Below are 22,829 nucleotides of genomic sequence, written 5' to 3'. Positions count from 1 at the left end.
CAGTTAAGATCTTTATTAGAAATCATAGAACAAAAATAAATGCATGAAGTATAACATGAAATAAAATAAATATCTATTAGAATTTCTTTACAGTATAACATTTTATACTAAAAGTTAACATGTTTTCAAAATGTTGAGTTGGCAGTGTTTTGAGACTTTATCACAGTGGAGAAATAAATGATGCCACCTAGTTACTGATGGTGGAAACTATGAGATCTGTATCGTGTTTTCAAGTGATTTCAACAATTTAAATTTCAAATTAAGGTAGCAAAATGCCTTCCCCCCAAATGAAAAGCCAACCAATAATTTTCTGAACTACCATGTCAACTACTTAACTTCTCTGGACAAACTTCAGTTTACCAATGTTTCTCTTAGAAGATAAGAGTGTAATCCAATATAAGAAAGGAGATCACACAGGAAGTGCGTGAAAGAGGGTCAATATTGAAACTCTGGGGAAAAAACAACATTTAAGGGCAGGACCAGAAAGGCACCTCCTTCTCACTCTCTGTCGCGCTTCCTGAGCTCCTCCAAAGCTTGCACAGCTCCTGAATGCCCTTCTCTTATCTCCTAACTCTGAGTAGGTCTCCTGCAGTAAGGAACTCAGGCCACCAGGCCCTTCTTCCTCAACCTGGGAACTTACCGGCACCCTCACAAATTTCTACTCATTTCTCTCTGAGTGGAAGATTCTCAGATGAATTACTTCTTTCATGTCTGCTCTGCACTTCCTGTCTTCTCAGGGAAGTCACACATCAATTATTTACTCTGTCTTCTGAGTTTTCAACTATACCACTGGTTCCTTCCCTCAGTTTCTCTCTCTGCCCATCTGCCTTGTACTATTTCCCCTCAAATTCTACATTTCAAAATCAAATTCTTTATCTTTCTCATGCCCACTCAGCAAGGCCCAGTACCCAAATCTGCTTCTCCTTCTTGGTACAGATCATCATGCACCCAGTGACCCGAACCAGTAACCATCAACCCCTCCTTATTCAACCGACTACCACATCCTACTTGTTACCTTCTTACCCTGGTTCCTTTATATTGCCGGTGCTTGTTTAATTTGGAACTTTATCAAATCTGGTTTGAAAACAGTTACTCTCTAATCCAGAGGTTCACAACCCTGGCTGTGCAATGGAATTATCTAGGAAGCAATAAAAAATGCCAGTGCCTGGGTCTTACCCCCAGAGCTTCTGATATAATTGAACTGGAGTCAACCTGGGCATCAGACTGTTGAAGTTCTCCAGATAGTTCCAAGGTGCAGCCAGAGCTGAGCCCCACTTCCCCGACTGGATATCCTACCTCAAACAGCTTTCCTACCCCTCCCCACATCTGTGACAAACCAGTCTTTCCACGGATGGACACTCCCCTCTTTAAGGCCTTCAGAGATTCCACGACACTTCCTAAATGCCTCTCAGACTCCTCACATGACACAGAAGCTCCCGTTTGGAGATCTCACCCCGCCTCCCTTCCCAGTTTCATCTTCAGCTACTCTGTCCACATGTACCCTAGGCTCCGATCAGATTAAATACTTTGCAGTTCCAGAAAGGCCCCAGATCAACCACTCCAGCTTTGATGCACACTCTTCCTTCTGCTGGGAAGTCTCTCTCTACTGGGACAAGGCCTACCTTCCAGCACTTCAAAATGGTACTCCTTAACACTTTCTGAGAAATCACCATGGGCCAGAGTCTGCTCTAGAGGCTTCCCATACATACATCATCTCATTAATGCTTAGGAGAACAGTGAGACATATATTATTGACGACTCCATTTTACACATGAAATTAACACAGAGTGAGGTTAAACAGTCGGTACAAGGTCCCACAGGCAGTAAAGGGCCATAGCTCCACCTCCAAAGCTACTGCTCTCTGTGTCACCTCCCCCTTATTACGCGTCTCCAGCCTCTAGGGTCTAGGTCTTGGATGCCCTTCTTCTGGCTTTTCATAAAACCTATTATTATTTACTTGTAATTCTACTATAAGTAGGCTATGTTGTCAGCTTTGTATCCTAGCACCTGGTTTAGTCCCTGGCACCAAAGAGGTACAGGAAACAATAAAAACTGTTTGATTTGCACAGATTGGAGCTATTACCTTTCCTAATCTGGATGCCATACTTCCTGTAATGTAGCCTAAATTGTATCTTTTGTTACTTTTTAACAGGTGAAATAAATTTAAACACCAGGTCCTTTATTTTTTTTAAACATGACTGACCAACTGGTATTAGCAAATAGTTTCCTTACTCTGTAACTGTGCAACTGATCTTTTATACAACACGCGTACACGTTATCAAATACGGTTTGATATTTGATATTATAACCCAAATACGTTTATTCACCTGTTTAAGAATTCACTTAACTGGAGAATACTAATTTATAATTACAGAGGGAGGAACAGGTCTGTAATTGATAGACATGTGCCATAAACTCAGTCCCAGACAGGAGGAGAAACACCACCGATCTATGTGAGGAAGAACCCAGCCAGGATAAAGTCTGGCTCTCAGATGGTTTTTTAAAATGACCTTAAGGCTGCTGAATGTTTAAGATGAGATCATCTGTGATACACCATATTAGAAACAAAAGCCAAAAACTTACAAAAAGCAGTGAAGCAAGAAACATACAAAAAAAAAAAAAAAAAAAAGATAATTAAGGTTAGGGAATGACCCTAAATTGAAACTTAACAGTAAAGACAAATTAAGAATATAAAACTTAGGTCAAAAACAAAAAGAAAGGGGACTTCCCTGGTTGGAACAGGGGTTAAGAATCTGCCTGCCAATGCAGGGGACACGGGTTCGAGCCCTGGTCTGGGGAGATCCCAAATGCCACAGAGCAACTAAGCCCGCGAGCCACAACTACTGAGCCCACGTGCCACAACTACTGAAGCCCACGCTTCGCAACAAGAGAAGCCACCGCAATGAGAAGCCCACGCACCGCAACGAAGAGTAGCCCCCGCCCGCCACAACTAGAGAAAGCCCGCGCACAGCAACGAAGACCCAACACAGCCATAAATAAATTAAAAAATAATAATAAAATAAAATTAAAAAAAGAAAGCGCTCCCCTGGTGGTGCAGTGGTTAAGAATCCGCCTGCCAATGCAGGGGACACGGGTTCGAGCCCTGGTCCAGGAAGATCCCACATGCCACGGAGCAACTCAGCCCGTGAGCCACAACTACTGAAGCCTGTGTGCTCTAGAGCCTGCGTGCTGCAACTGCTGAGGCCGAGTACTTCCCGTGCTCTGCAACAAGAGAAGCCACCACAATGAGAAGCCTGCGCACCGCAATGAAGAGTAGCCCCCGCTCACCACAACTAGAGAAAGCCTGCGTGCAGCAACGAAGACCCAACGCAGCCAAAAATAAAGAAATAAAGAAATTTAAATCTTAAAAAAAAAATAGAACAACCTCGTTAAAGCCAGATCTGCCATGGCAGTTAATATCAAAGAATTTAGATGGAACTTAATAAACCTAACAAATTGATTCTAAAGTGTTTCTGGAAGAGTAAAGACAGAGAACAGCCAAGAAAATTTTGAAAACAGGAATAATGGGGAAGAGAGGAACTGTAGCCTCCCAGACTTCAGAATTATTACATAGCTAAAGGGACTGAAATCATGCGACACTGGCTAAGATGCAGACAAAGAAATTGACAAAACAGAAGTTAAAGTCCAAAATTTACTTCATTTATACATGAAAATTTTATACATGGTAAAATAGCTTTTCAAATGAATGGAGAAAGGGTAGATTACTTAAGAAATGTTGTTGAGACAAGAAATTGTCCATTTGGATAAAAGAAATCTTAGATTTCTCATCTCGCACAAAAATAAATCCCAGAAAGACCAAATGTTTAAATATAAAAATTAAACATTCCAAGCATGTTACAGAATTCAGAAATCTTAAGTGAAAACAGACTGACAGATTTGACTACCTAAAAATAAATAGTTTCTAAATAGCAAAAGACCCAATACACTTAAGACAAATCTCAGACTTGGTAAACAAATTTGCACAGGAATAGATGCTTAATTTTAAACATAAAAAATTCACACACACAAAAAGAAACTTTTTAATGTACCAGATTGATAAAGATTAAGAAGTCTGATAATGTCCTGAGTTAGTAAAGATGTGGCAAAATGGGTGCATTTAAAATATATTTAGGGAATTCCCTGGCGGTCCAGTGGTTAGGACTCCCGGCTTCCACTGCAGGGTGGGGCACAGGTTCGATCCCTGGTCGGGGAACTAAGATCCCACATGCCGTGCAGTGCAGCCAAAAATTTTAAAAATAAAAGATAAAAAATATTTACTTGGCACCTACTGTATGCCAAGTACTAATGCTAAGCGCTACGGATACTCAGGGCAAGTGAACTGTCCACTGCAGTCAAGGGGCTAACACTATTGGAGAGCCTTTCTGGATGGCAGTCCGACAGTGTAATTAGAGAGGAGTTTGAGGATTGTGTGTTAGAGTATAAATTTTTAAGTAATGCTTTATAAACAATTATACACATTTTAAAGGCTCTTTCTACCTCAACAAATAATCTTTCAACTGCCCTCTGCTGCCTAAGTGGCAAGGTGATCCCTGGCCTCTGCAACAACGTCTCAGTTAATAATGGGTATACCCTCTGACCAGCAATTCCTCTGCGGGATGTGTATCCTAATAATCTAAGCAGATAAGAACAGTTACACATGTCCTATGATTGCAGCACTGTGGATAAAAGCAAAACCCTGGAAACAATTTAAATGTTTAAACGTCTTTGGTACATGCATATGATGGGATATTATAAAGTCCCTAAAAAAATTACAAGTATGTATTGCCATGGAAGAATGTTCCCATTGTAAGAGAGGATGATTAAATGGTATGATTGCATTTACCTTAAAAACTACATATACACATAAGTACATACGCATAAAGAGTCTGGCAAGATAACAATAATAGAGGTTAGCTCTGGGTGTGTAGTATGGAGAAGTGTTTTACTTTGTTTTATACTTTATTATTAATAAAGTTTTATGAACATGCATGCACCTGTCTTATAATGTGAAAAGCTATTGCCATTCTGAAGGGAAAAAAAGACAGTGACAGAGAATCAGCCACAGCTGCTGAAACAAGGTGAAGATCTATAAATGAAGTATCTGTGTTTTAGAATTAGTAAAAATGAAATCTGTTTTAGAAGCAGTTAAAGGGGCTCTACTGGGATTTCAGTAATTGTAATATCCAGAAATAATAGCCACATATTTAGACATAGTTTGCTTTCATCAAATCAGCTAGGTTCAGCAGCAGAAATATAATTTTTTGGACTCAAAAGGACATTTAAATAGGTTATAAACATCCAGTCTCCTGAAATTTCAGCCACATTAGGAGTAAACCAAACCAAGTCTAAACAATTTTTCTTAAGTACCTGGCCTTAATTCATAGCTCCGTGGTAACAGGGTCCTGACACTGTCCAAAAGCCAATGCCTGGCACTTGATGTATTTATTAAAAACAAAACTTTAAAGACCTGCCTGGATTTTGGTGCTGGCAGTTCCCTGAATTAACTAAAATGAGATCGATCACCTAGGAAAGGGGCTAAGAAAAGCTAACACTTATGCCAAACCCTGCACAGGCACAAAATTTCGGCTCAAATTTTATTTCGATTTCTTGAGTAACTGGAATCCTTCTGTTTTCCATTAGAATTCTCCAGACACCAAAGATTTCTTTCACTCATAATCCTTTGGGGGGTTTCAGTTATAGTTAATCACCTTCAATATGTCCAATTAAAATGAAAAATTCAGTCAAATAATTGTGGCTTGTCTACATGAAGCCAATATAAATTATTTTTCACAGTACTGACCTTCTGGGGGAAAAATTATTTTTGGCCTGAATAAGCTTTGGGGAAAATCTTCACCCAAGCCTATATCACATTCTCCCAGAAGAACCTAATTAGTAACTTATTATAGGAAAGAATATGCTTATTTTATGGGTTTATAAATACCTGAAATCAGAAGTAGTGTATACCCCATATATACAGGGTCCAAACTTCACAGGACAAGCTAAACTTACAGCCCTAAATATAAGTTTAAAAATGACCTACATTGGGCTTCCCTGGTGGCGCAGTGGTTAGGAATCCGCCTGCCAATGCAGGGGACACGGGTTCGAGCCCTGGTCCGGGAAGATCCCACACGCCGTGGAGCAGCAAGCCCGTGCGCCACAACTACTGAGCCTGCGCTCTAGAGCCCGCGAGCCACAACTACTGAGTCCGCGTGCCGCAACTACTGAGGCCCACGTGCCTCGAGCCCGTGCTACGCAGCAGGAGAAGCCACTGCAATGAGAAGCCTGCGCACCACAACAAAGAGTAGCCCCCGCTCACCGCAACTAGAGAAAGCCCGCGTGCAGCAATGAAGACCCAACGCAGCCAAAAATAAATAAATAAAATAAATTTATTTTTTAAAAAAATGACCTAGATTGTGGTAGTGTATGTATGTGTTTGTCAAACTCGGAGAACTCCAGGCTAAAAAGGGTTAATTCTACTATATACATGTAAATTATACCTTAATTTAAAAAATGGGAAAAAGTGACCTAGGCAATTTCATTATCTATTAGTAAGAAGCTAATTACAGATTATACAATCCTCTTGCCTTTCCTCTTCTGTTACCTTCTGCTATCTACTTTTAAAATTTATTTTATAAACAGGTAGTTCATGGATTTGTCTAAATTACATCCCTCCAGCTACCTTCTCTTTTGAAAACTTCCTGCATCATCACAATCTTTCCCCTTCTGCTGGATCATTTTTACCAGCACATAAACATGTATTTTTTCTTTCATCTTAAAAACAAAACACAAAAACAACTTTTATTAACCATACACAGCTCTCCAGCTACCAACTCATTTCTGTTGCCCTCTACAGCAAAACTCACAAAATCTGTCAACATCTGCTGTGTCCACTTCTCCACTCTGTTTTCTTTAACCCACTCCCATTCCCGCCCCTCAACTTCACTGAAACAGCTCTTGCCAAGATCACCTCCACGTTGCTAAATCCAATGGTCAATTCTCAGTTTTCAACTTAACCTTAACCTACCAGCCGTATCTGATACTTTTTAAAAACACACCTTCTTTTCAAACACTCTCCACTTGGCATCCAAACCTCCGTTCTCTCTTGGTTCTCCTCCAAACCCACTGGTTTCTCCTTCTCAGTCTTGGTGGCTGGACCCTCCTCTCTAAAAACATTCGGGAGCCCCTTACATCGGTCCTCCGACTATTCTCTGTCATCTCTTCCTCACTAGGTGGTCTGACAGCTCCCGTGTATATTTCTCCAGATTAAATCTCTCTCCCAAACTTCAGATTCATGTATCCAACTGTCATTTCAAATATCTCCATTTTGATGTTTAACAGGCATCTCAAACTTAACATGCTCAAAATATAATTCCTGACTGCTCCCCATCCCACCCAGAAACCTCCTCCTCCCATCTCTCTCTTCATCTCATTAAATGTCAACTCCATTCTTCAACTGTTTAGACCAAAAGAGATCACTGTTGACCTTCTCTTATAGCCTACATACAATCCATTAATAAACCCTATTGGTCCTATCTTTAAAAGTGTAACCTGAATAGAAAACAAACTAGTGGTTACCAGTGGGGAGGAAGGGGAGGGACAATGTAGGGGTGGGGGAGTGCGAGGCACAAATTATTGGGTGTAAGATAGGCTCAAGGATGTACTGTACAACACAGGGAACATAGCTAATGTTTTGTAGTATCCGTTCATGGAAAATAACCTTTAAAAATTGTATATACTAAAAAAAAGGCAGATGGACAATGTAAAAAAAAAAAAAAACAACCCCAAACAATCTATGTAGCAAGAGATGGCTGTGTCAGAACACTGCTGGTTTACATTTATGATGGTGGTCCTTCTTTTAAATTTTTACTTAGTTCTTTGCTATACGTCTGTATCCATACCCACAATAAAAATGATTTAATGTTGGGCTTCCCTGGTGGTGCAGTGGTTGAGAATCCGCCTGCCAATGCAGGGGACACTGGTTCGAGCCCTGGTCTGGGAAGATCCCACGTGCCGCGGAGCAACTGGGCCCGTGAGCCACAACTACTGAGCCTGCGCGTCTGGAGCCTGTGCTCCGCAACAAGAGAGGCCGCGACAGTGAGAGGCGCGCGCACCGCGATGAAGAGTGGCCCCCGCTCGCCGCAACTAGAGAAAGCCCTCGCACAGAAACGAAGACCCAACACAGCCAAAAATAAATAAATAAATAAATAAATAAAATTTTTTTTAAAACAGAAAAGATGACTACTATCTTAAAAAAAAATGATTTAATGTTTACAAAAAATAAAATAAAATGTTATCTGGAATACAACCACTCCTCATCCACTCCACTGCTACCACTATGATCCAAGTCACCGTTTCTAGACTCAATTATTGCAATATCTTCCTGATTCACCCACCCGTCCTGCGTTAGGCCCACCTCACCCCACAGAACTACCCCCAAGCTTCCCAATACAGTAGTCACTAGATCAGAGGCTATAAAGCACGACTTTCGTAGTCAGTACAACTGAGGACCTAACTTCTTAACGTATTTAATTTTAACGAATTTAAATTTAAAAACTGAAGCAGTATAAAATATTTTCCCATTAAAAACAGCATTATTGTTTTGGTAGTACTACATTTCACCTCAATTGTTGAAAATTTAACATCTAAACAGAAATGTGCTCTAAGTGTAAAATACAGATTTTCAAGGCTAAGTAATCAAAACCTAACTCTCTAAAAATTTGATTATATTGATTACATGTTCAATGATAATGTTTCGGATACTGGATTAAATAAAATCTATCATTCAAATTAATTTTACCTGTTTCTTTTTACCTTTTTAAATGTGGCTACTAGAAAATTTTAAATTATGTGACTTACATTACCCTACTGAACAGCACTGCTCTATCTACCATCACACAGCAGTCAGAGTGATCCTGCTTTGGGGAGTAATTCTCTTTGAAACTCTCCAGTGGGCTTTGCATCTCCGTCTGTGTGATGGTTTACAGAGCCCTGTGCCACCTGACCCCTCCTTTCTGACCTCATCAGCTGTCAACTCTCTCCCTTCAGTCCACTACATTCACCCAGGCCTCTTTGCTGTTCCTCAAACCATGACAAGCAAATTTCTACCTCGTGGCCTTTGTCCTTAAAAGTTTCCTCTGCCTGCAACTTTCTTCCCCCAGATTAACTACATGCCTTATTCCGCAGCTTCCTTGAAGACTCTGCTCAGTTGTCAGTGTATCAGAGATGCCTGATCACCCTACATCAGCACTTCTTCACTTACTGCGACTTTCCACCAGAGTACTTATCTGTATATGATGTTCTGCAAATTTATATTTACTTGCTTATCATCATACAAGCACCCACTCTCAGAATGTTAAGTTCTATAAGAACAGGGGATTCGTTATCTCATTCACTGCTGTATCTCCAGCACCTAGCACAGTGCCTGGGACATAGCAAGAGTTCAACAAATATTTGTGGGATGAGTGAGTGAAAAAATGAATGCACAAATACACGAATGTCTGCATGGAAGCATGTGACACAAATTCGGGAGACGGGAGTATACAGTTAAACTAAGTCTCCTCTCATCCCCGACCACCACCTAACCATTCCCTTCCCTAGTGACAGCTACTGGCGCCAGTTCATATATAACCTTTCAGAAATACTCTAGGCATATACAAACATATACGCATACATATCCTTCTTTCCTTACACATATGGTTTGCATATCAGTTTGCATGTTGCTTTTTTACCACTTAACAATACTATATCTATTTTAGATGTTTTTCCATACCTATGAACATACGTATGTAATTTTGCTTCAATATTTACTTCGTTAGCTATGCAATACTTCTTTTTATGGCTCTAGCAGCTTATCTGAGTCCCTTAATAATGGAAAGCTTTTAGTGTTACAAACATTATTAACAGCAAAATCTTTTATTACTACAAATAATACTGCAATGACTACACACATGTCTTTACACACATGGGTTGTACCAACTGGCTGTACCAATTCACCCTCTGTTCAGAAATGTATGAAATGTATTCATTTCCACATATCCTTACCAACTCAGTGTGTTATCAAACTTTATTGTTGTCAATCTTTAGGTTAAAAATAGTATCTCACATTGATTTTATTTTGGTTTTATTATTATGAATAAGACTGACGTGTTTTGTTTAAAAGTCATCTAAATTTTCCTTCCTGAGAATTATAACCAACTTTCTATTGGCTGTTGATGATTTTTTTTTATTGGTTGACCCTCTTTAAATATTGAAGGAATAAGAGTATTCTTTGTTAGGCCTGCTGAAAATATTTTTCCCAATTTGACATTTGTCTTTGGCTTTTATATATGATTTTCTTTCCACATTTTAAAAGAATGTTGTCAATCTCATAGTTCTTTCCTTTTATGACTTTAGTGTCATTAAAAAGGTCTGTGAGTCTGTTTAAATATAAAAATAAAGGAGGTCGGAGTAACTGCAAAGTTTATTTATTTATCTTCGCTTCCCACCCTGAAGCTGCATGTTATACGTGGGTGTGCTATGTTTTACTCATCTTACAGGTTTGGCATTTCCAGTTGGATATGCTGTTCGTTGAATTTAATTATCATTCATTACATACTAAAGACTGTATTAAACATCCCCCATGTTTTCTTATAATACTTCGATGCCTTCATTTTAAATTTTACATCCTTGACCATCTGGAATTTATTTGATGTGAGAAGCGAATGATCCAATTTATTTTTCCTAAATGGCTACTTTTAATGAGTAATCTACTCCCCCTCCCCCATGCTAACATGAAAGTCTACCTTATTGACTTTCTATTTGCTCCACTGATCTGCCTACTTATGTGACAGTATCATGTGCTTCACTTCATTCACAATTAACATTTCAAACAGAGAATAAGGAGACTCAGAAAAAGAAAAGTGTCAAGCATCTCTTTCCTTCCCACACTACCTTTTAATTATTTGTTAATAACTGTTTTAAAGGACTATCGATCAGTTTCAAATACAGTACTAATGAGGTCAAGTCACAGGTCGATTCTGGAATAGGCCCATTCATTTTGCAAACAGCAAAGATTCCACAACCTTCAGACTCTTATTTCTAATTTCAGCCGGCCATCTAGAAAGCAACATATGTCACTGAAGAGAGAGTAAAGTAGGGGGAACAATATGATGGCTCTGGGGATATCTACCACCTTTATTTGAAAAATAACTCAGGCCCAATAGATCAACAGCATTATCTTCATAAATGAAACGCATATTAATTGCTCGTAATTAATTTGAAAAGACAACATATCCAACTGGAAACAGCAAATCTGTAATATAGTAAAATACAGCACATCCATGTATAAGGTGCATGTCAGGAATGGGAACTGAAGGTAAATAAACCTTGCAGTCACTCCGACTTCATTCATTTTTGTTTAAATATACTCAGATTTTTTTTTTTTTAGTTTTCATTCTATTTATAGGTTAGCTACTATAATGTGCATTACCTATATGCACCCTATAACACTGTTATGTTCTATTTTGTTGCATCTGTACTCAATCATGTTCACCAAAGTTGCCAAGATTAAATCCAAAGGCCACCATCCATTACTAAACTTTTTAACGTGGGTGACCATAATATCACTGCAAATGGGAAGGGAGAGAAATAGAAGATAAAAGTTCATAATATCTCCAAAGTATAATGGTTAAAGTGACCTCTAGAACCTCCCTCTCTGTATGTGGTTCCAAAATGGAAATCAAGTATCCTTAATGCATAGATAAAGACAGAAGATCTGCAATGCACATTCCTACATATCATAGGCATGGAAGCCAAAGCCGGGATGTTTTTGCAGCTGTCAGAGCACAGGACTTCTGCGATTTCCCCGCAGTGGACCACCTCACCAGAATCTTTCCAAAGAACCACAGAAAGGACCCTTGAAATGACCATAACAAAAAACAGCTCTACAGCCCTCAGGGTATACTCCTAATGGGTCAATAAATCTTTTACGTCAGTCTTTCCTACATACTTTCCCTAGAGGATCAAGTCTTTTCTCTTGGCTTTGATAAGCAGTTTTACTTGGAGGACACCTTTTAAAACAATTAGCTAGCTCCCTCTTTCTCTGGTATCCAGAACCATAAATGCCCCAGATTCTTCAACTTGAAAGGAGAAAAACATTTCTTTTTCCATCTTCCTACATGTCAGGATTTAAACAGGGCCTATTCATTTCTTAGATGAACTCCTTAATTCAAGCTCTAGTATCTGGAATATTATAACTGTTTTCATTTAGTTCGTCAAACCTCAAAGCTAAAAGATCTTAGAAATCATTTAGTCCATTCTCACTGGGTTTCTTTTGTAGGACCCTTCCCTTCCAATACTTTGTCGATGTCCATCCAAAAACATGCATCTCATCTAGAGGCTGGATCCTACTGCTTCTTCACTGGCTTCTTTATCTTTATTTAAAACATGTCCTTTTTCTATTTACCCTGCTCAGACAAGGACGTCTTTTAATTCTTAATTTTCTCATTTCTCTTCCACCTCCTTAATTAGAATTTCCCAGTTTTGGACACTCTATCTTCTGATTAACAATTGAATTAGTTTACCATATGGCCTCAAACAACTTGGTTCTTCCAAGCCTTCCCAGTAATTCTTACCAAATGTGTTTTGACATAGGATACAAAGGGTGTGAACAAAAGTGGGAGAGGGCAGTGTCCCTCTTATTCCAAATACATATTTCTGGGCTCCACTAAACATCTAAAGAAACCAGGTGGGAATGCATATTTTAAACAAGTGCCTCAGGTGATTATTAGGATCAAGCAAGACTGGGACAAACTGCTGCAAGTGTCCCTTTCCTCTCTGTTCAAATTAAGGAAGTAATGGAGTCTAAGTAGACTCTTTCTACTACACTTACCTCTATTTTCATTTTAAAAAGAGAAAGGGCCAAGTGACCCTTATATTATTATTATCATCATCATCATTTGTCTCTTGTTCTTAAATGTTGTATCTTTTCAATGTTTAGCCTATTTTCAACCACTACTTTTAGCACCATCACCACAGCCAACACACCTGCCAGATGGCACACAGACGCTGTCTGCATGCCTAGAAAAGAGTGTGAACAGAAAGCAGCACATTTTATCTGGTACCAAGAGCCACTGAATGGCTAGAGTAGATCAACGCAGCTGGGTGCAACCACAAGGGTCAGAACTGATGAGCATTAGAACACCCAAAGGCACTGAATTGGAGATCACTCTCAAGAAGAAGCCCACAACCCTCTGAGATGGTAACCTGCCCCAGACAGTGTTAACAAATAAATCATTTTAAGTTTACAGTCAAGAGAAGCTATTTTTCTAATATTTACAAAAGGTGGCAATGACTGCAGACAGATCCAGAGTTTAAAAGGTGCGTTCTTAAAATAAATTTAAAACTTTAGGACACAAATTCAAAAAGACCAAAGACCACCTGTGAATCAGAATTTCAAAGGCAGTTCTTTTCCTTAGCAAGTAAGAAAAGGGATCATTATATTCTATATGTCATGCTAAGTAGCTCATTCAAAATTGCATTGTTACAAACTTCTTATTTCAATAATATGTTCCACTGAGAGCTATTACTGAAGCTACATTTAAACCATACTGTCAAGAGTAGGAAATCTTCGACACCAGTATCAACAAACTCTTTTGTATTAAAATCTTGCCCATTAAAAGATTCTGCAAACTTTTATAAATAAATTCTACTGGGTCTACTTGGCACACAGTAAGTGCTCAGTTAGAAGTCTCTTCATCTTTCTGTCAGAGAAATTGCCAAGAGAGCTGCCAAACTTTGCAAGAGAGAGCCAAATGCTGAAAACAAAGCCCCCTGCTGATGATCTCCAGCTTTAGAGTCAAGACCCAAAAGTTCACTTGAAAACTGGTTGCTTAAAACTTGGTAGAAAGGAAGAATGCTATTACACCATAGGTTCCTGGAGCCACTTGCAAAACAGAGTTAGCTCATAATACACTTTAAGGCACAACACTCATACCTGCTCCTAAACAACAGCGTAAAAGGTTTTCTTTTCAGAAAAATGTAGGTGTCCAGCAAATCTTCCCTCTGACTTCCACACCAGAAATGAGAGATTTCTAGGTCACCATCAATAGTTTCTAATTGCATAAAAATATGTAAGGCAGAGAGAATGTCTACATCAGTCACTCTCTGGGTATTCTGAATTGGAGAACGATTAATAGGGAAGGCTCAGACTGCCTCAGACATCAGTTTTTGCTAAAGAGTTCACATATAAGGCAGGAACCACAGGCACTTCACTCTAGAAGTCTTCTTTCAGCCAGTACATTGTTCTTAAACTGAAGGGTTAACAGCCTCAATTACTTCTGCACTGTTGTTGCTGATGCTGTAACGTACTGTCATGCCTACATTTATGATCATTAAGTGACACTTTTTTTAATATAAATTTATTTATTTATTTTTACTTTAGGCTGCGTTGGGTCTTTGTTGCAGTACGTGGGCTTCTCACTGCGGTGGCTTCTCTTGTTGTGGAGCATGGGCTCTAGGCGCGTGGGCTTCAGTAGTTGTGGCACGTGGGCTCAGTAGTTGTGGCTCATGGGCTCTAGAGCGCAGGCTCAGTAGTTGTGGCGCACGGGCTTAGTTGCTCCGTGGCATGTGGGATCCTCCCGGACCAGGGCTCGAACCCGTGTCCCCCTGCATTGGCAGGCAGATTCTTAACCGCTGTGCCACCGGGGAAGCCGCTGACACACATTTTTGATAACTGCAATCTATGATGCTGTCAAAGTTATGTACCACATGTGAGGTCACCAACTTTTTTTTAGGGCTGTTTATTCCATCAAAACTATACATTCTTTGGTCAAAATTATAAAAGTTCTTACTCTAATCAAACCTATAACTTGGTAAATCCATTTTAAACTCCATGTAAGTTGGTTATCTTAGAAAAAAATTCAACTGCTCCATATTGCTATTCCTTAAAAAAGCAAAATGTACATAGATCGATTTTAAACTCAATCTTAATTCAAACAATGATCTGAAAAGTTTTGAAATCTCTAAATTCTATTGTCATTATTTGAAGCAAAGAAAATCTTCAGGGAAGCCCACAGGTCCTAGCTCAGAGCAAGAGACATTTTTAATAACCTCCTTGAATCTTGCTATCTTTCCCAGTCCTTTCCTTAGACCAACTAAACATTTAGAAAATCGTTTAACATTTGCTCAATATGCAAATTTTGAACTACGGTTCAAAGAATTTTTTGGCTATTATATGTTATTACTAACTTTACAGTGTAGGGTAGGGCAAAATTTTAGTAAGTGCCTAATATGTGAAAGATCTGGCGCTCAGCACTGGTTTTCTAAGAGCTAACTTTAAGAAATACATAAAGTTGTAATGTATATAAACACAGTATATGGGAGCATAGAACTTCTCTACGTGTTACTTGTAAAAGGACAGATTTTTACTTTACTCATTATGAACTCCAGGAATTAAAAAACTATTTTTTGACTGCTTTCATTAAATGCATATCGCGTCCAAGCTCTTCCTTCTTATTCTTTTCAGCAGATAAACATTTCCCTCTTTCCATTAGCTTACTCTAACCTCACTATCTTTTTTTTAAAGAGGGCAACTGCAACACATCATTTCAATTAAACTCAAAATATTTCTCCCACATTTCTTATTCAAAGATCTTTAGAAATAAGTCTGTCTCATGGCTTCACACTGGAAGATAAAACAGTCTCACTAAATGCAAATGATGTTTCATACTGCAATTTGATTTTGAGCCTTAATACCTATTGTGTAATTACAAACTTTTGCCACCTAAGTATTCCTTATATATTTTATAATGGCTTCGTTTTTTTCCCTAATATTCTTTATGACTTAATAATCATTTTCTCCATCACTTAAAGGCACTAAAATTAGCTTTCTCACATTTCCACTAATTACACATAAAATTTTTAAGATTAAGAAAAGCCTCTTCAAAAAGTATGTTACTCAGAATATGTTACTCTATACTGTTTCTCAAATCCTGAATGTAAAAGAATAAATTTGAAATGACTAAGTTTTCTTTATTCACTGATTAAGTCAGATTTATGGCCGCCCCTCCCGTTTCCAGCTACTGTGAATTTTGAATGAAACAACCTCAATTGTAACAGAAGAAACATCTGTTGCTTTTTCTCTTCATCAGGGCTTTCCCAACTGAAAGGAAACCTCTCTGCCAGACCTCCTCTCCCACTCTCCCTCCCCCCGACACTAAGTTCCTTCAAACTTTTTTTAAAAGTAAATGTATGATTGAAAATTGTACCGTGTCCATTTAAAATGTCATAGTTTATCTAGAGATATTCACTTTACTACAGTTCAAATAATGAGTAAATATTACATACATCACAAAACCAGAGATGTGACTGGGAGACTATTAATTATAACTACAATGCAGGCTTCAAGAGTATACTTGAAGTGATCAGCTCAAGTTGTCACACATTCCAGGCTCACGCAGTTATTGTTTATGGTAAAGATTTTCTTCACAGGATCCAGATTCATATTGGATCTTGCACGCTATATTTTCTTTGCCTATCCAACGCGAACATAATGGCAGTCACTACCCCAAGAGGCAGACACCAAATGGTGCCACCCAAACTCTCACACTGTGCCTCATAATAAACCATAAAGCAGTGGAATGCACCGGCCCCTTTATGAGCAAACAATGCCTGAGCTTCATTAGAATACAGCTGACATTTTCAAAGCACAAATACTTTTAAGAAAAATGTACTAGGAGAAAAGGAGAATGAAACAGCTATAAAAGCTGAAACGTTTTTGTAAGTGTCAGGTTTATTTCAAAGATCCTGAGGAAGCATATTTTGCTGTTGACAATTTCAAAGTTTTAGTAAATGGGGAAAAAAAATGTAGAGTTAGAGGCAAAGCTTATTTTATTAACTACTGGAAAGAAATGAAAGTAAAAACTCACATCTGAATTGCACTCAAAAGTAAGAACCACGAAGTACCTTTAATATTATTCATTTCTTTAACTGCTTCTTTAGTTCTTGCACGGAGAAAATGGAGCTCCAGAATTATCTTTATATTTCAATTGATTTATATAAGTAACTGAGTGATAAACTAAGCTTACTCTACCCCTCCCCCCCCACCCCAACCCCCATACCCTGTAGTTTTCCTGTCTGCAACAAGCAAGGACGTCTTGAATTCAGCGTGCTCCTGGCTATTTATCAATTTAACACTGCTGCTGTTGAAAGAATATAAAATAAACCCTGTAAAAACGCACCCAGCAGTAAGAAACAAAATGATCTCTCTTACCTGGTCTAAAGAAGCATGCCTCTCACTGCAGTACCAACAACACTCTACAGTCTTTGTTACCATTCAGTGGAAACTTGAGACTGTGTCAGACATGAGCAATCGAGCTCAGAAACACTCAATTTAAAATACTTCTCAGTAAAACTAAAAAGATGCTCAAGAAAATAGTTTCGTTACTGGCTTTTAAAAGACATATGAATACTGTCTAATGCAACAAAGACACTTAAAAACGAACAAAGTACAGGTCTTACTGTTTTAGAAATAGGCTTAAAATAGAAGTGGTGAAACAATACAATGCCTAACTCCACCCTAACATTTTTCTAAAAATAACTTGAATTTTAACTGGCTAAAAACCAAGATGGAACTTACTCATGAAACCTGCATATTTCGAATTATACATGTCAGGGTATTTGCGGGCTCCGAAGCAGTCACAAAGCAGGAGACCTTAGTGCATCTTGAAAGCAGAGCAAAAGCACCATGAGTTTCAGGGGGGGGGAAAAAAAAAAAGGAGGAGAAACTCTTGAAAAACTAGTCAGGCTTTTCAACCTGTAATAACTGTCCAGCTCCTCTGGGAGGAAAAAAAAAAGTCCTGGTTCTGCCCCCTGAGATAGGAGGCTATGCTTCAATGCCAAAATGAATGACAGGCCCATTTCTGATATCAACAAAGAACAGCTTAGTGGTGCTCGAATTTTTTTCACTTTCCCACACAGTCAGAAGTTCTAACTTTTTCAGGTTAGTACCTTTGTATCTAGGGTTAAGTACCTTTCTCCATTTTCTCGAGAGAACCCAATTATGTTGTCCTAGTTTTTTAAATGATTAATTAAAAATACATACCTAATTATCTTACTCGGTTTTTCCTAGGCAGGAAGCTGAACAAAAGACGACCTCTTAAATTCCTTTCCAAATCTAACCTTTGCAATATCAGATTACCATATGACTAATTATTAATATTAATAAGCTGTTCCTGCATCCTGACAATGGGCACCAAGAGAAACAAAAAGTAGGTAACAAACATAAAAATAAGGTAAAGGAGACTATAAAATTTTCAACCAGCTCGGTGTAAAGATCATTTATTAAAGTACATGTCTCTGATTATACAAATTCAAAACAATAAACGCTTCAATCAACAGACATATGAGCCAAGCACTATTTTGGGCTCTGTGGATACAGCAGTGAACACAAGAGACAAAAGCCAAATGAAAATCCCTGTCTTCAGTGGTTTATATCTCAGTTCCCTGAAAGTGTAGCTCTCTTGGATGAATAAGGTACCTTTCCTCCTCTGATTAGGTACCACCTAATCTGAAATATTCCTCTCTGAAAGTATGTCTTGACAACAGCTCCAGCAGGGCAAGGATCTTGCACTTGGTTTAGTGCTATATCCCCAGTGGCTAAAACAGAGCCTGTTAGACACCCCAATAAACATATACTGAATGAAACAGATCAAACAGAGCTTTTTCTTAGTCAAGTTTTTCTTTGTAAACAGACTATGTACCACACATTACACTTATATACACACAGAGATATGTCAAAAATAATATAGCATAGGGTATAAATTAAATTGAGCTGCAAGTACATATTAGCTTAAAATTGAAAATACAACCTCTATGGCTCTGTATCTTTTCAGATTCTAAAATCTGTTTTCAATATCAAATATGAGGTCACTATAATATTTGAGTAAAGGAAACAGTTAAAATTCTATACACTAAGGTTTTGTGGACTATCAGTTTTCAGAGGAGTTTTGAATAAAAAAAGAAGAAGCTTGAAAATTACCCAGCATCCAATCAGTTTTGTGTATTAAAATCTAACATGGTTACATGTGTTTATATACCCACATTTGGAAATAATTTTAATCTCCCTATCCTGCTTCTCACCATTCTTGATCGCCTTACCAGAAACCACACAGAGTAAATAAGCACATACCTCTAACCTGTGAGGTTAGCCAGAAGTGATCGCCCATGTCACCCAAGGCCAGGATATTCAGGGGCTAGATATTGTCATACCTACTCTGCTACAGTCTTAAAAGGAAATTAAACTTTCTAATACTCAGGTACACTGATCCTACTACTTCTAGTAGTAGGAAGTAGGCAGAGCATCCCCTTCCCCGCCCCCAGGGCTGGACAGTGATTTACATGTTCAAATATTCTACCTGGAATGTTAGTATATATTCTAACAATAAATTAACAGTAAGCCAAGGTCAGGAAGACATTGTGATGACTGAGGTCAAGTAATGAATAAAATAACATGGGCCCAAAGTAGGATTCCATTGGTCCTGCAGGAGCAATGTTTTTTCTCCTTAACCATCATTCATCTTTCCTTCAACAAATACTTACTGAGCACCTATTATGTATCAGGCACTGAGCTAGGCAGCAAATTGACCTGCTCCTTATTGTCTGCTCCAGAGGTCTGACCTTAAGCCCTTCTCTACCATATTTCCTTGTCCCTGTTTCCCTTCCTTGCCAGTGCCCCCTTTCAACTCCCAAATTCTTCATTCACACTGCTCTTCAATCTACTCCCAAGCCTTTCTCAGCAGGCAGCTTGATTACTACCTTCTGTATGCCTTCATGAGTGTACGACACATTGTTGGGAAGTTCATGAGTCTTCCCACTGGCATAATAAAATGCATCTTGTGTAGGTTCTCGCAAACAATTTCTCCTTAATCTTAGATAGAAAATCTACTTAAGGGAATTCCCTGGCAGTCCGGTGGTTAAGATCCTGCACTTCCACTGCAGGGGGCCTGGGTTCGATCCCCAGTCAGGGAACTAAGATCTTGCAAGCCGCACAGAGTTGCCAAAAAAAGAAAGAAAGAAAATCTACTTAAGCATTATATTATTTACAACTACTGATTATCTAGCAAACACCAAAGGGGACAAGCCATTCTCTTCCCCAAGTTTATAAGTTAACTTATTTGGACTAGGGTTTGCTATGTCTTTTGGCCATCTGACCAAAGATTAACCATATTTTACAGATACACTTGTGATTCTATAGGCAGAAATTACACTATGATAGCACAATAATAGTTTTTACTTGCCCCATGCCTGCTAAATATAACTATCTACCAGATCCATATCATGAGGGACATACTTATTCACATTTTCAAGTAAAATGTCTAATCTCCCTGATGAGGGCTATGCCTAAAGCAAAGAGTTCCTGCTACCACTCGCACGGGTAAGTGTCGGTTTCTTAAAAATATCATATAGTATTTTTTTATGCACTCTCATGTTTATTGCAGCATTATTCACAATAGCTAAGACATGGAAGTAATCTAAATCTAAACTTCCAGCTATAAGATGAATAAGTTCTGGGAATCTAATGTATAGCATAGTGACTGTAGTGAACTTCACCTTTGCACCTCCTCTTCCTCTTTCTACCTTTGAAATGTAGACATCTTTCAAGGTTCTGCCCTTGATGCTCCTTTCTCCAAGATTTATATTTCCTCTTTGGAGGACATTACCCATTTCTATGGCTTTATCACCTCTATGTAGACGACTACAAAAATGTATACTTCTAGTCTTGGGCTTCTCTGCTCTAAACTCTTATTTACAATGGCCTATTGGACATCTCTGTCTGCAAGTCCCACGACGTCAACGCAACTTCTGCAGGACTGAGCTCCGCGTCTCCTGTCCCAAAGCAGCTCACCCTCCGACATTCCCCATCCTTGTTACAGGCATCACCACCCTGAAAAGAAAGTGATTTTCTATTCTTGCCTCTTCCTCACCATCCAAATGACCACGTTGTTTCCAGTTGTTGTTGTTTTTTTTTCTAAAACACACATCATTTCCCTGATTTAAAAAACAAAACAAAAGAAATAAGAAATACACCTTTTGATGACCTCCTGATGGCTAGAGCTGCACTATCAACAGTGGTAGCCTTAGCCACATACGGCTATTTAAATTTAAACGGATTAAATTTAAATAAAATTAAAAATTCAGTTCCCAGTTGCACTAGACACACGTTAAGTCCTCAACATCTGGCTAACAGCTTGCAGATCCAGAACATTTCCACCATCACAGAAAGTTCTATTAAACATCTCTGGTCTAGACAATAATAGCAAACGACCTAAGACTGCTGTCTAAATTTTCCTCAATCTGGCCCCTTTCTAAACTTAACTTCTACCAAAATCCCTTTGCGTGCTTTAGTCACAGCTGAATTAGCGGAGCCGAATGAATCAAGGCGAAGGCTTTCCAGGATGAGGGAGGCATTTGCCAGTACCTCCGAGAAGGATCTGTGGAAAGGGAAGAAACCAAAGGCGCTAGAGAGGACAGACATAGTTCACTAGAGCCCTCACAAGTTATGAAGGGACGGAACTTTAGACCTAAGATTTTCAGCCCTAGAGAAAGAATATGTTACAATCGAGACAGCATGAGCATTGGAGTCACAACACTTCACCCAAATTCAGGTATTAGTTGAGTTATAAGGTAAAGAAACTCAACTCACACTAGTCTGACTTGAAAAGAAATTAGTCGGCTCAACTGGCTAGCTCACCGAATGCAAGAAAAGGTTAGAGAACCAAACTAGGAGGGTCAGGGGGCAGCAGGGTCTCAGGAACTCTCAGGCTGCTAGGACTGGGTCTGTCTGATTTTTCTCTCACGCCAGCATCATTCTCTTTCACTACAGATCAGTATTCTTCAGCTGGTGGGAAACATGGTCATTGACGTGTCACTAGTTTTATATCTTACAGATTCCACTAACCCTCTCTCAGCCTGGGCCTTAACATAACAGGAAGACATTCACTGGCTGAATTTGGGTCAGGCGCTCGTCCTGGCCAGTGAAATGCTGTCAAAGTGATGATGTGCTGGGGAACAATCAGCTGTGGCCAGAAGGACATAATCACGAAAATGGAGTAGCTAGGTAGATGAGGAAGAGATCTGCGGAGGGGTTTCCAGGCATCTCACAGATGCCACTAAAATCTCTAGCTGAATCATTTAAATATAAGAGAGTAAATGATTTGCCACTAATCTAGTAAAAGGTAAAGTGAAGATTTCGCTCTAGGTTTTCTGACTCTGATGTCTGTACTCTTTTCATTAGAATATTCCTAAATCATCAAAGGGTTGGGGGTGAGGGTGGAGGGTGGGGTTGGAGGGTAGGTGAGGGTATGTTATCCACTTACCTCTTTAAGGCCACACTGTTCACTTTGCAACAGACTCTTCCCTAAGCGGCAAGAGCTTTAGCTTTCAGACTTCCTTCCCTTATCAGAAACTTTAATTTTTCCCTCTTCACTGAGTTCATCTTAACGTTTAAGATGCAGAGATCGTTCCTTTCTAACTGCTGCCCAACTGAAAACATCCTCCTTGCCGTCTGACCGAATTTTTTTAAAGTGTGATATCCATAGCTGCTCTCTCACCTTTTTACAAACTATTAATTATATTTCAATTCTTAAAAAAGGCACCAAGTGCCTCCTACATGATACCTACTGTGCTAGGCACTAGGGATATAAAAATAAAGGGCATATAGTCCTTAGCCTCAAAGAAACAACCCAATTTGGCTTCTCTGCAAGTGCCCAAATGAAACTGTACTGTGTAGAGCAGACAAGGAGCTCTACTTGGTAAATCAATGTACACTTACGCTCCATAACCTTGCGAATTGG

General features: G+C 38.9%; 1 protein-coding gene across 10 annotated transcripts in view; it reads right to left on the bottom strand.

Annotated features, from left to right (window-relative positions):
- Positions 1-22,829, bottom strand: part of TFDP2 (transcription factor Dp-2) — a 186,212-nt gene that overhangs the window by 64,129 nt on the left and 99,254 nt on the right. The window contains exon 1 of one of the 10 annotated variants that reach the window (XM_082393782.1): positions 17,249-17,302. The exons of the other annotated variants lie outside the window; for them this stretch is intronic. The gene's annotated coding sequence lies outside the window, so the exon portion shown is untranslated. Of the gene's footprint in view, positions 1-17,248; positions 17,303-22,829 lie in introns of those variants that run through there. 10 annotated transcript variants of the gene reach the window in all.

Source organism: Balaenoptera borealis (genome assembly GCF_965194805.1).
Source record: "Balaenoptera borealis genome assembly, chromosome: 5".
Taxonomy (NCBI): domain Eukaryota; kingdom Metazoa; phylum Chordata; class Mammalia; order Artiodactyla; family Balaenopteridae; genus Balaenoptera; species Balaenoptera borealis.
This window is presented reverse-complemented; position numbering and strand designations above follow the sequence as displayed.